The sequence below is a fragment of the Delphinapterus leucas genome, chromosome 9 (assembly GCF_059928025.1).
Source record: "Delphinapterus leucas isolate spDelLeu-1000000601 "Yukka" chromosome 9, BTC_Dleu_Yukka2, whole genome shotgun sequence".
Taxonomy (NCBI): domain Eukaryota; kingdom Metazoa; phylum Chordata; class Mammalia; order Artiodactyla; family Monodontidae; genus Delphinapterus; species Delphinapterus leucas.
This window is the reverse complement of record NC_143137.1, coordinates 36870439-36884483: the sequence shown is the minus strand read 5'-3', so window position 1 is coordinate 36884483 and position 14045 is coordinate 36870439. Positions and strand designations below refer to the sequence as shown.

General features: G+C 38.6%; 1 protein-coding gene across 5 annotated transcripts in view; it reads left to right on the top strand.

The window, feature by feature from the left end:
* The window catches only part of ZNF277 (zinc finger protein 277), a 117070-nt gene that overhangs the window by 19697 nt on the left and 83328 nt on the right, over positions 1-14045 (top strand). The window contains exon 2 of one of the 5 annotated variants that reach the window (XM_089917517.1): positions 10650-10787. The exons of 3 other annotated variants lie outside the window; for them this stretch is intronic. The gene's annotated coding sequence lies outside the window, so the exon portion shown is untranslated. Of the gene's footprint in view, positions 1-7339; positions 10788-14045 lie in introns of those variants that run through there. One more of the 5 variants, XM_022582964.3, reaches the window with a different exon arrangement.

Here is a 14045-nt window from a genome sequence, read left to right as displayed (position 1 = left end):
TTCTGACGTCCTTTGCACGCCATTACAAGGGAGAAGCTCAGGTCCGCGATTGTGGGTTTATTAGTTTGCTATGGCTGCCATAACACAGTACCACAGACTGGGTAGCTTAAACAAGAGAAATTTATTGTCTCAAAAGTTCTGGAGGCTGATAGTGTGAAATCAAGGTGTCAGCAGAGTTGGTTCCTTCTGAAGGTTATGAGGGAGAATCTGTTTCCTACCTCTCCTAGGTTCTGGTGGTTTGCTGGCAGTCTTTGGCATTTCTTGGCTTATAAGTGCATCATCCTGATCTATGCCATCAACCTCAGATTGTATCCTCCCTGTGTGTGTGTGGCTTTCTCTGTATCCAGATTTCCCCTTTTTATAAGGATACCAGTGATGTTGGATTATGACCTCAAATGAACTCATTTTAACTTAATTCTATAAAGACGCTGTTTCCAAATAAGGTCATATTCTGAGGTACAGTAGGGATTAGGACTTAAATGTATCTTTTTGGGAGGACACAATTCAACCCATAACTTTGGACATCTTATAATAGTCAGTGCTCATAGCATCCAAAACTGAGACATTCACCTTCTTTCTTTGATAAGCAGTTACCACCATGGAAGGAGATTGAGGGCAAGTGTCATTAGAAAATTAGTGGCTCTGAGCTTCCCTGGTGGCACAGTGGTTGAGAGTCCGCCTGCCGATGCAGGGGACACGGGTTCATGCCCCGGTCCGGGAAGATCCCACGTGCCGCGGAGCGGCTGGGCCCGTGAGCCATGGCCACTGAGCCTGCGCGTCCGGAGCCTGTGCTCCGCAACGGCAGAGGCCACAACAGTGAGAGGCCCGCGTACCGCAAAAAAAAAAAAGAAAGAAAAGAAAATTAGTGGCCCTTCTACTGCATAGCACCGGGAACTCTGTTCAGTGTTATGTGGCAGCCTAGATGGGAGGGGAGTCTGGGAGAGAATGGATACATGTGTATGTGTGGCTGAGTCGCTTTGCTGTGCCCCTGAAACTATCACAACATTGTTAATCGGCTATACTCCAATATAAAATAAAAAGTAAAAAAAAAAAAGAAAAGAAAATTAGTGGACCTTGATTGTTTATGCATCATAGTTCGCCTATGGTTTAGAAGGATGTCTATAGTAGAATTTTAGACTTCACCCAATTTTAGCAAACAAAAATGCCAGTCTCCATGGAAGTTTCTCCACGTTTTCTGTTTCAAATTTTAGTTCTTTGATTTTAGAAGAAAATCAAACCGCTAAATTCTTCATTATATTTACACAACAAAGAACCAAGATTTATCATACCTCAAATTTGATGTTGAATGCCTAGCAACGTAGACTTCAAATAAACCTCCTCTTGGAGGCTTCTCCTCTGTGAAGACTTCAAAATCATATTCACCTCCTCCCTGAGTATTCCTTGTCAAAGATACCTGCCTGTCACCTCCCTTCACAAGACACCACTCATTAGACCATCTTGGGCTTTGCCTGGTTACAGGCCTGCTTTCTGCTCTGGAACTTTGTCAAGGACAAGATCAATGTTTCTTTCATTGTTCTATCCCCAGTAACTAGCCCAGTTCCTGAGACACTCAGGTGCTTCGGAAATACTCTTTAGTTCATTTGTTTCTCTGTGCACTCACTCTCCGACTTTACGAAGCCTGAAATGCTGAATATCTTTAGTGTCTTACTGGATCTCATGGTCAGGATCTTATTCATATTGTCACTGCACTTGAATACAATGGCCTAAACACATTTGAGGAGTGTGCTTCGTCACTACTTTTCAGGTAAGGAAACAGAAGCAGGGAAGGATCAAATGTTTTGTCTGAGGTCCAAGGCTATCACTGGCAGAGAACATTGAAGGTCCCCAGATTCTAGGTTTGCTATTCTACCTTGACAGACTTCAGGAATCAGGCAAAATTGGTTTTCTCCTGGAGACAGTATGGGCATATATGTATAACGTACCCTTTTGCCAGAAAAGAGTTTTGGTTTTGTTTTGTTTGTTTTGTTTTGTTTTGTTTTCTCTCAGTGACTCAAGAAAACCACAGCTCTACTCCTGTACTGGATACAGGAACAATATTACCATGCTGTCCTGCTCTGTTCACTCACCCTTTTAAGGAAATGCTTAAAGAACAGCAGGGCCTTATGGTGACAAAGGCACTTTATTCTCTGTTCAGTATTCCACTTGGCAGCCTTGTCTTTCTTTTCCTTAATTGCAATAAGCTAACCTCTTGCATCTCAAATGTAGTTGTAATCCAAAGGAAATAACCAAAGTGAATGTTTTATTAGTTGTATATTTCTTAATGAGCTAAGAAAAACATAAATAACGGGTCTTGGCAATGCATGTAGTTTAGCAAAATGTAGCAGTTCATATTATACTTGTGCATCAATGTACAAAAAGTTATGTAAACCCAAAAGGCATGAATAGGATTGGTAAGTTAACTATATGTCCCGAAACTGACCCAGTACCACAGACTGCTAATTTAGGTGACCTGATTTGAGAGACATTGAAAAACCTCCATTCCTCAAAAATCTTTCTTGTTTGCTGCTATTAAAAAATCGTATCTTTATCAATCCATTGCTTTGCGTTACACACCACCCCCTGTGAAGCACTGTTTTTAAAAATGTGAAATATTCATCGCAGGGAGGCAATACATTGTGTCACTCACCTCAGTAGAGGTCACCTCAGTATGAATTTTACCAGATCATTTACAAGATGAATTTTTAAATGAGTCGGTCAACAAAACAGCATTTTGCTCATTGCTGAGCTGAGCACAATGGGGAAAAGAAAGATCAGCTTATTTTAAGGAGCTTCCAGTATAATTTATGAGACAAAACATATACACATAAAACAAAAATGCCAGTAACAATATTTTCTTGAGTGACAAATGGTTTGGTGCATTAGAGAGCAGTATTTCTCAAACTTTTTCTTTGAGCAATGGACCTGTTTTCCAAATTATCTTACACAAAATCCCATTATATAAAACCTATGAAAATTGGGCTTCTTTGGTTCGAGAGGGTGAGGGGAAGCCAAGGGAGCCGTCTGCTCCAGTTGTCCCTTCATCCCTGATGAGACTCCTTGGGATCTAAGGCATCTGGGATCACAGTTAAGCATCATTAAATTTAGCACATAAACATGGGGTAAGTTGACAGAAGGGAAAATCCACTCTGGGTCTGAACAAGAGAGGAAAATCCCAAGTAGGAATTCGTCCTCGAGTTGGTATAAAAAAGTCATAGGGATAGTGAGAAAAAAGTTGGGTAAAGAAGGTAGGTAGACATTAGCTCAAGCCGGAAAAGCAGGCAGAAAAGTTGAGATTTGTTGAGACAGAAAATAGAGAGACACTGGGAACTGATGTGGTGAAAGCAGACTTGAAGAAGGAAGACTGGTAGCAGGTGCAAGATGGTTTAGAAAGAGAATTTATTCTTATTCTCAAGTTATTCCTTCCTCTCTGGCTTTTCTCAGTTTCATTATCTGAGACACTGAGAGGAGGCCATCCACCTATCCTTCCCGCTTTCTCAATCCCCAGAGCTGTGTGTTGTACCTGCCTGAGCCTTCTATCTCTCATTCTGTGCAAAGCTGAACCCAGTTGAGCAAAATACGCATCCTTTCCACATAGCCCCTGGCCTCAGGGTCATCATGACTAACTGATGCCTAATAAACCCCATGATGCCACTTTCCTTTTCCTTTTTTTTAAAAAGATTTTGTTTTTATTTCCCTCCCTGAATTGCAAAGGGATTATGCATCTTCTGAATTTGGAAAGATTTATATGTGGATCTTTATAGATCTACTTATTAAAGGAGAATTTATACCTTAAGTTACATATATGCCAGAAAATTAGCGATATGACTTGACTTTTATTTTCTCAGAAATGTTAAGTTCTTTTTTTTTTTAATTCATCAGTTCCCTCTCTTCATTTTCTTGTGTACTGATGATTCCTCTCCAGTTGGTCCCCATAGCAACACTGGATAATGCTAATGAAACTGCAACATCTTAAGCTCTCCCACAGAGCATCTCTGTTAAAACTGCCATGAAACACAGTTGCTTTATTTTCTTTGCTTAAAAGAAATCGATATTTTGGGATCTTTCCCATGATGGAGGCTTAACTTCCCAAACTCTCTGGCTAGAATTGGAGCCTCTAATTTAGAGAAGATTTTTCGAAGATGATAAACCACGATTAGAATACCACTTCCTCCCCTTCATTCATGCCCCATGTTGGTGTACAGTATGAAAGTGGTTCTCAAAATGTGATTCCGCAGCAGCAGCAGCATCTGGGCATTGGTTAGAAATGCAGATTCATGTGCCACACCCCAGGCCTTTTGAATCAGCTACTCAGGATGGAGCCCAGTGCTCTGTTTTAACAAGTCCTCCAGGTGATTTGGATGCACACTGAAATTTGAGTACCACTGGTGTAGACGATAGAACTGTAGTAGGCCACAACATCACATCCAGTTTGATGGATTTTGCTAACACGATTAGAAATTATTTTACTGTTTGTTTTTTATATCACCTAGATTTATTTATACTATGAAACATTAGCTAAATGTTAATTTGTGTTAAGATAAAATATGGCAGTGGAGAGTGTAATTGATTTGAGCTACTGAAAATGTCTCCTGATCCTTATTTATCCATTATTAACAAGCATTAGAAAGGCCAAGTAATTGCCAGTAAGTCTATGGTAATAGGTAATGGCTCAAACTATAAAAGCATGTGTTTTTTTCTGTTTCTTATGTTTAATGTATGGATGCTGACAAGTATTCGCCTTTTAGAAAGGAGTACAGTTGACCCTTGAACAACACCATGGTTGGGGCTCTGACCCTCCACACGCTGGAAATTCAAGTATAACCATATTCACAGTTCCACATCCGCAGATTCAGCCAACCTCAGATCGTGTAGTACTATAGTATTTACTATTGAAAAAAATCCGAGTGTAAGTGGACCTGCACAGGTCAAACCCATGTTGTTCCAGGGTCAACTGTATTTTAAATAGTGCCTCTTCTGCTGGTAGTAAGTAATTCATCCTTTACGTGCAGAAACACACCAAAAGCAGGCAGTAAAAGCAAGAATCTTTTTGAGGCCATGATTTAGAGAACAAAAAATAGGAATCAGATGTAGTAGAAAATTACAAAAAAAGGACAAGTTTATTTTGTTACCTAAGTTTTAAGTGGCAAGTAGGCCCCAAAACATGGATATCAAGGCAGAAATTTGAGCTGGAGAGAGGCACTCCGAAAGTTATTTTAAACTGCTGGTTATCACAAAGCTGAACCATCTGTATATCAGGATGTTGGAACAGAACCTAAGGAAGTTGTACTTGGTGGTGGTCAGGTCCAATCTGAAAGCCAGGCTGTCAGGCATTACAAAAAAAGAACCAGATGGGGTTCAGAAACCAATATAAGTAAGATACCCCTGGTCAGGAATCCAGAGAGTCCAAGCAAACAATACAAGCAGAGTGATTCTCATCAGCACCTGACATTTGCTCCTACCTCTTGATCACCACTGCCCTATTTCACATCCTCTCTGTATCTCACCAAGACTGTTCTTATTGCTTCCATATTGCGGTCAGATCCCTGAATATTCATAGTTCCCTGAATATACTGTCTCTGCCTTTCTGCCATATGACTCCTTGAAGTGCCTGGGGGCACCCTGCTCTCTCCAACTAGGTTAGCTCCTCTCATTTACTCATTATTTGCCCTTAAGGTCTTAGTTCAAATAATGAACTTCTTCACCTTTGACTGGCAGACTTAGGTCCTCTGTATACCCTGGATTTCCCTTATACCTTGTACTTACCATTATTTATAACAAATGCCATGTATTGTAATTGTTTGTGTCTCTACCTGTGCTTTGGTAGCTGGATCCATATCTTCATCTCTAATCCTTTCTCTTCTCTTGGTGCCTAGCACACTGTAGATTTTCAATAAATATTTTTTAAATGAATGTTTAAGAGATTTTTATGTATTATAGGCATGGCAAACAAATTATGGATTTTCTGAAGTCTGATTTGAAATTTTTTTTTTCCTTTTCTCTCAGCTACTGTAACTTCAGCTGTTTCACTGCCCCAAAATTTATCTCCTAAGTGTCTTATATGCAGATAAAACAAAAATCCTTTAAAGTTACTATATACCAGGGATCTGGAAAGATGGAAAAGTGTATCTCTGCCCTTGGGGAAGTGTATGTTAGCCATTTAAGAAAATCTCCAAGGAAGTCTATTAGTAAAATCTGAAGGTGGGATGTTGGAATAGGGTGTTTCTGTGCTTGTTAGAGGTATTTAATTAATATAATTCTTGGACCGAATTGTTCAATCCTTATAGAAAACCTCTTCTGTTCTTTCCTCTCTTTGCATTTCCATGCTATTCCAAAATTCAGAGTACTAGGGGAATGTGGTTGGAATTGAGAGATAAAAAGAAATTCTAGATTCTTTCCATGGGTAATGGTTTATAATGCCCTTTAATTTATCTGGCAGCATCTCAGAAAACAATATGTTTTGTTTAAGTAGCTTACCAGGTTTCTGAAGATTATTACATTGAGTAGTTTTTCAAAGGGCTATACATAACTGACTGCAAACATCATGTCTTGATGACTATCAGCAGAATAAACATATTTTTACTTACTGATTCCACTCAAATATTCCTAAATAGCTTTACTTGTTTTGGTTTTTGTTGCCATAGTTATTCTTCTCCCTCTTTGATGATCATTCATTTATTAATCAAACAAATATTCACTTAGCATCTACTGTATGCTGCACACTGGGCTGGGGGGCTAGAACCAGAAGAATGTATAAAGCGGACAAACTTCCTGCCTTCTTCAAATTTTAAAACTAATGGGAGAGGGACTTCCCTGGTGGCGCAGTAGTTAAGAATCCGCCTGCCAATGCAGGAGACACAGGTTCGAGCCCTGGTCCGGGAAGATCCCACATGCTGCGGAGCAACTATGCCCGTGTGCCACAACTACTGAGCCTGCACTCTAGAGCCTGCGAGCCACAACTACTCAGCCCGCGTGCTGCAGCTACTGAAGCCCGCGGGCCTAGAGCCCATCCTCTGCAACAAGAGAAGCCACCGCAATGAGAAGCCCACACACCGCAACGAAGAGTAGACCCCGCTTGCCGCAACTAGAGAAAGCCCACGTGCGCAGCAACAAAGACCCAATGCAGCCAAAAATTAAATAAATTAATAAATAAATAAATTTATTAAAAAAAAAACTAGTGGGAGAAATAGACTTTAGCAGAATTTCATCTTCTCTCCATATCATAATTTGTGGCTTCAGATCTTTGTTGGAGAGAACTGGGTATAAAATGAATATATATAGCAGAACCCAGGCCACAAACTCAGTGAAATTCAAGGGACTGCCAGGTAACAGAAGTGCTGGAAGTGGGGTGGAAAACAACCACTTTGAATTGCTGCTACTTTCAGCTTGATTTTGGAATAATAGGGGGTGGTGAGGATCATGGCAAATGGGAACATACCTACCCTGCCTGAGGAAACAGCCATCCAGATCTGGATTATTGACATGTGGAAATGGACTCCCAGTGTTATCAGAGTCTGGAAATTTTTTTAATGTGTACTCTTTCAGTTTTAATGATGGTAGCTAATTGAAATTAAAATACTGTACATATCAAATAAAATAGAGGGGTAGATTTGGCATGAGGGTTGCCAGTGTATAGACTCAGAGTCTGAGCTCCCTGTGAGTAAACTGCATGAGTTTTAGCATCTAATTTGAATACACAGAAGCCTTGTTTTCTTCCTTCCTTGTTAGAATTACCAGATTAAGCAAATGAAAATAAAGATTGAGGACCAATTATATTTGCATTTCAGATAAGCAGCTAATAACGTTTTTAGTATATACCCCAAATATTGCACAGGATATGCTTATACTATGCAATACCATACAGTATTTGGGACATACTTATACTAAAACAGTATTCGTTGTATATCTGAAATTCAAATTTAACTGGGCATCCTATATTTTATCTGGCAATCCTGTTCCTAGTACTGTCTACTGTTTTGAATTTAAGTTTGCCAAATAAGTGGCCTATGGGTGAAATATTTACTTATGTTCCCAATTTATTAATAATTAATGTAAATAAAATTTTAATTTCTATTAAGTGATGGCTGTGTGCCAAGCTGGGCATACCTTCAGATAGGAATAGGGTTTTTTTGTTTGTTTTTTTGTTTTTTAAATCTGGCTATCTATGGGGAAGCCTTCTTATTTAGCCTTTATATATAAACTTCTAAAAATGTTTTTACAGTGTATTATTATTTTGACACAAAAATAATAATTCTTTCTTTAGTCCAAATGAACATTTTTATCTACGTATTTATCCCCATGCTACCAACTTGCCTTTATGACCTTTAAAAAAAAAAAACATATCTTTGTAAATGTCCTTTCCACGTTAGCACATTGACTTTTATTTTAATCTTTGAAAAGCTAAGTTCTGAGCACTTTGCTTCAACTAGTATTCTCCCTGATGCCCAAGTCACTGTGCAATTTTTTTTTGTACTTTTTGAGATTCTCCTATTCTTCCCTTCGTGATACTAACCATCTGTATTAATGAGTTAATAAACCAGGCTTGTTGCTAATGAATCGATTCATTCAACTCTAGATTTAATTAGAAAGACATTTAACATGCCAGCAGATGTTCTGGTTTTGTTTAATTGTCCCCAAATATAATAAAATACAATTAATTTTTATATTTTTGCATAAATTAAACTAAATCAAGATTTGTTACTCTATCATGTATTATAAAAGGCTAACTGATGGAGTTTTGTTACCATTGTATTCCAAGTATCAGAAGGAAAATCAGTTTCCTTCTAAAAGCACTCACCTAACTCTTAACTGGCACAAGAGTAGGGTCTAGGAGTAAAGAGTATCCTGACCGTCAAATCTGTATAAAGGAAACTAAGCCATAGATGCATCCCAAAGTGTTGGGTTTTTTTTTTCTGTCAGTACTTTGATAGGGGATGCATCTTCTAAATTAATTAACCAATAAAAAAGTTACTTAAGAACTGTAATTCTAGAGACACTAGTGAGTTTTTTTAATTGTTTCCTTTTCATGGTTTTGCTTGCAGTATTCAGAGGGACTTTTACTTTAAAAAAGAGAAAAAGAAAAAAGTCAAAGTTTTAGGAGAGATTTTAATGGTCAGGACTTTTATTAGAGAAATTGGCAGGGAAGCTTTTAAATGTGTTAGTGCATGCACAAAAGTAACAGCTCAGACAAACTGAGCAGTCCTCACTTTGGACCTTCAGCCTCTAGCATGCCCTTCCTAGAAAAGAAATGAAAGGATTCTATGCAGTATCCCAGATACCAAGTCAGTAGACGACATGAATTAAGCAATACTCAGATACAAAGGAAATTACAGATACATTAGGAAAAAACTGTCTTAAAAAAATTACCAAATGGATAAATTCATCCATCCTGGGCACACTTCCTGAGGTAGGGGTATAAAGACTTGCAGAGTAGTTAAAGAGGAGGAAGAAGACAATAGTAATTCCTTTCACCCTTCCAGGTCAGCTTTTTTGTTTTTTTCTTTGGTAGTTCCTTTTGTTTAAAAATATGTATTTTTTTAAAAATAGGGATCATAGTATAAATATGGATTTATACAGTTTTTTCCTGAGTAATTCCCCATGCCACTAAATCTCTCAAAACACATTTTTAATGACTTGTTTAATGTCTATAGTTCATTTAATCATTCTCTTATTGTTGGATATTAGGTCATTTTGTTTTTTTCTATCATTAAATTAACATCAATAGGTATTCTTTAGTAAACCCCCCAATCTTGCTTTTATAGGGTAGTTATTTCTGGGAAGTGATCAGCCTTAGGTACCAGTTAAATTTTGATTTTCACATTACATTTCAGAGTGTAAGGAATGCAACAGTTTTCTAAAACTAGAGCAAGAAGAGAATGAAATCAGGCAGGTAGGCCAGGCAGAGAGCAAAGGTGATGGAACAGAAAGTTGTACCTACTCTGGTTTATGTACCATCCCAACTTCTGCACTGAAGTTACAGCATAGAGTGATGGTTTTTTTTTCATCTGAGGTTCACTTCTTACAACTTTGCAATATTTTTCTTTTCGTTTTAACAGTTCTTTCAAGGATTTGGTAGGATTGTTAATATCATTCATATACAACCACAGAAATGTGTGTGAGACATAGAGAGTAGACCTTGTAATGATAGGCTACCATAATCCCTAATATTTAATAGTCTCTAAGTAGAACTTGTCTCAGTGGTTCTCCTACTTATAAGTTTGCTCAGGCAGCTTGGAGAAGATTCCAACCACCATAAAAACTTGAGGCATTAAGTAGCTTCGTGAATTTCGAGTGTCTTTCTGGGCGCTACACTAGCATCTTTGAATTCCCTTCTGGGCTTCCCCTATATTCAATACTGTAGGCTGTCTGGTGTTGTTAGCTTCAACCAGGTGCTTGGGTGATTGGAATGAAGGTTCAGCTTTGACATTTATTTGCCTTCTAAACTAGTAATAATGTACCTGGAGACCAACTGTGTCTCATTTCACAATTTGTAAAGTCAGTTTTACCTAACAGCCAACAATTAGGTTTTCTGCCTATAAAAAAAAAAAATGAGAGGATGCAAAATACATTTGCTAAATCCCATAAAGAGCTAATGAATGACATTTTATATGCCTAGCTATGTCTACTTTCTGGCTGTGTTTTTGATTTTTCAGATTGAGAAAGGTGATTGTAGTTAACCCTTGAACAACAGCTGTCTGAGCAGTGAGAATCTACCTTTACCTGGATTTTTTTTCTGTAAATACTGCAGTACTACATGATGTGCAGTTGCTGAGGTTGCTGTGGAACCACAGGTAAGGAGGGCCTGCTGTAAAGTTCTAGGCTGACTTTCAGCTGCGAGGATGCCGCCCCAATTCCCGCCTTGTTCAAGGGTCAACTCTACTTCATTTGGGTCCTTATTTCTTGCTTTTTCTGGCAGAAAAGAATAACTCGTATCGAAGGTGGAAACAAAATCTCATTTTTTAGAGATTTTTAACCTCTCCCCTAATTTTTTTTTTTTTTTTTTTTTGCGGTACGCGGGCCTCTCACTGTTGTGGCCTCTCCCGTTGCGGAGAACAGGCTCCGGACGCGCAGGCTCAGCGGCCGTGGCCCACGGGCCCAGCCGCTCCGCGGCATGTGTGATCTTCCCGGACCGGGGCACGAACCCATGTCCCCTGAATCGGCAGGCGGACTCTCAACCACTGCGCCACCAGGGAAGCCCTCCCCTAATTTATTTTTGTGCTTCTTGTCTGAATTTTACCACATGTAACATTTTGCCCCAAATGCTTATATTCTTTAACCTTCATGGTCCCTTTAGAATTGTGTTTTTAGGAGTTTCTTCATAATCTGCTCTCCATCAAAAGACACCAAGTGCTCATTTGTTTAATCCTCTTGAATATCAAAGCCTCTAGTCAAAGCTATTGTGTCATTCTGCTTGCTTTTAGTTGAATATTCTGTAATAGAAGACTTTTTTAAAGCAAGGTGACCTGAACTACCCTTTGTTCCAAATAAAGTTGCTTCATTTTTAAGTAGCATCCTTTGATTTATACCAGGACAATAAACATTTTAAAAGTCTACTTAGTTTTTTAAGTGCTGTGCTAAAAGTTTAAAGTCTTATCCTCTACTAAACATTTATTCTTCTGTTCAGTGTCTTGTAGCATGTGAGTACCAAGGGTGTATTCATTTTCTGTAGAATTTGGTGTTCCCTAACTCATTACTTTATATTTCTCTACAGTGAGTTCTGTACACTGCTCTCAGCCTGCCTGCATAGCTCTCCTCCTTCCTACAATCTGCCCTTCTAGTTTTGTGGCCTCAATAGATTCATCTCCCTTCATGTTCTGTCTTCCAAATTACTGACATTTTTAAAAGCAATTAAATTTAAAAAGATTATTATTGAGCCATGTGTATAGACTGCTTGCCCAAATTTATGGATCTTAAAATTGTCAAGCTGTTGGCCAGGAATTTTCAGCCTTATATTAAAGCTCAGAAAGAAAGCCAAGGGGAGAACAATGCAGGGAGTATTGTCTTACAAAGAGAACTTTGGACTTAAAGTTCCCATTGTAAATAATATTTTTAGTTTCAATTTTTTTAAGAGTTTTTTTTTTTTGGTCTATTTGCCTTAAATACATTTTATTTACGAAAAAATTACTGCATGTGATTTATTTTCTCAATTAATATGTTAAAAGCCTAATAAGTGAATTATATTAATAAAGGTAATTTAATGACATAAAACATTTGTTCCATGGGATTATCTCTCAGAATGTTTTATAAATGATATAGAGTATTATATATTTTTTTAAATACATTTTGTCTCATTAGTACAAAAGTATGCTGTTAATCATATTTAGATACTCTTCAAAGCTTAGTATTTAAGAGGCTATTTTGTTTTAGATTTGTTTCAGTTAAAAATATGGATACTTTTGGTTGTAAATGTTGATGAATAATACTGCCTAACTTCATGGGGACTCTGCCATTCACGGTGTCCATTAAATAGTAATAAAATTAGAAAGGAGCAATAATAAGTTACTATACACCGTATTTAAATAACAACATTTCTATGGTCATGAAAGGGTGGGGGCATCAAGGTCTCTCCATCATAATCCAGGATATTTGCTCAGGGAGAGTATAATGACTCCAAGGTTAGGCTCTGGAATCAGACTGCCTGCATTCCAGTGCTCTGTGGAACCCTTTGGTCGAGGAGGTCATTGCCCAATCTCTGAATCAAAAAGCTGGATTTACTGTTGCTGGACAGTGGAGACCTGTACTGAAAAGGCATAGTCTTTCTGACAAAGCAGACTACTGATCTTGTTTTGGGTTTTGGGAATCATAGAGATCAGAGACAGTTGGACTCTCAGAAGCAGTATTGTGTGGGGATTGGTAGACCTTTAGCTATAGCAGTATAGTTGCTGAATGAAGCCTTTGCCAGTTAACTGACTTTCAGAAGTATCCTAATGGATTGAGTTGTCACTAACCCACTGGTATAAGTTTAAAACTGTGATTCTCTTACTACCTAACAATAACAAAACTGCCTTCCTCATAGAACTTTTTTTGATAATTAAACCAGAGATTGTGTATAAACATCCTAGCATAATGCCTAACAAAAACAAGCCATCATCGGGGCTTCCCTGGTGGTGCAGTGGTTGAGAATCCACCTGCCAGTGCAGGGAACACGGGTTCGATCCCTGGTCCAGGAAGATCCCACATGGCCACAGAGCAACTGAGCCCGTGCACCACAACTACTGAGCCTGTGCTCTAGAGCCCGTGAGCCACAACTGCTGAGCCCGCATGCTGCAGCTACTGAAGCCTGCGCACCTAGAACCCGTGCTCTGCAGCAAGAGAAGCCACCGCAATGAGAAGCCCACTCACTGCAATGAAGAGTGGCCCCCACTCGCTGCAACTAGAGAAAGCCCGCGCGCAGCAACGAAGACCCAACACAGCCGAAATAAATAAATTAAATAAATAAATAAATTTTTAAAAAAAACAAAAAGCCATCATCTTCATCAGTCTGGCCTTTAAGAGGGTAGACTGTAAAGCCTTTAGAGCATTCAATCATCATATTGGGTCAGTATACCACCTCACATTGGCCTCATTCCCCAGTGTTATATAATATATACTGTTCATTTTCACTTTTTTTTTTAATATTTATTTTTTTTTATTTATTTGGTTGTGCTGGGTCTTAGTTGCAGCACATGAGCTCCTTAGTTGTGGCATGCAAAGTCTTGGTTACGGCATGCATGTGGGATCTCATACCCTGACCAGGAATCGAACCCAGGCCCCCTGTATTGGGAGCATGGGGTCGTAACCACTGCGCCACCAGGGAAGTCCCCATTTTCACTTTTATGTGTGCTTAATACACGGCTCTACAGTGTCAACATTTTATGCAGTGTTTATTTCACTTTTAAATAGATATCATTTGCTTTCTAGACCAGTGGGCTTTTTGTGGGTTTGGTTTGGTTTTTAAGCTTTTGTGAGAATCACAGATCTCTTTGAGAACCTGGTAAAAGCTGTGAACTCTTCCCCTGAGTGATGTTTGTGTGCATATACATATTTTTATATACAATTTCTTAAATTCT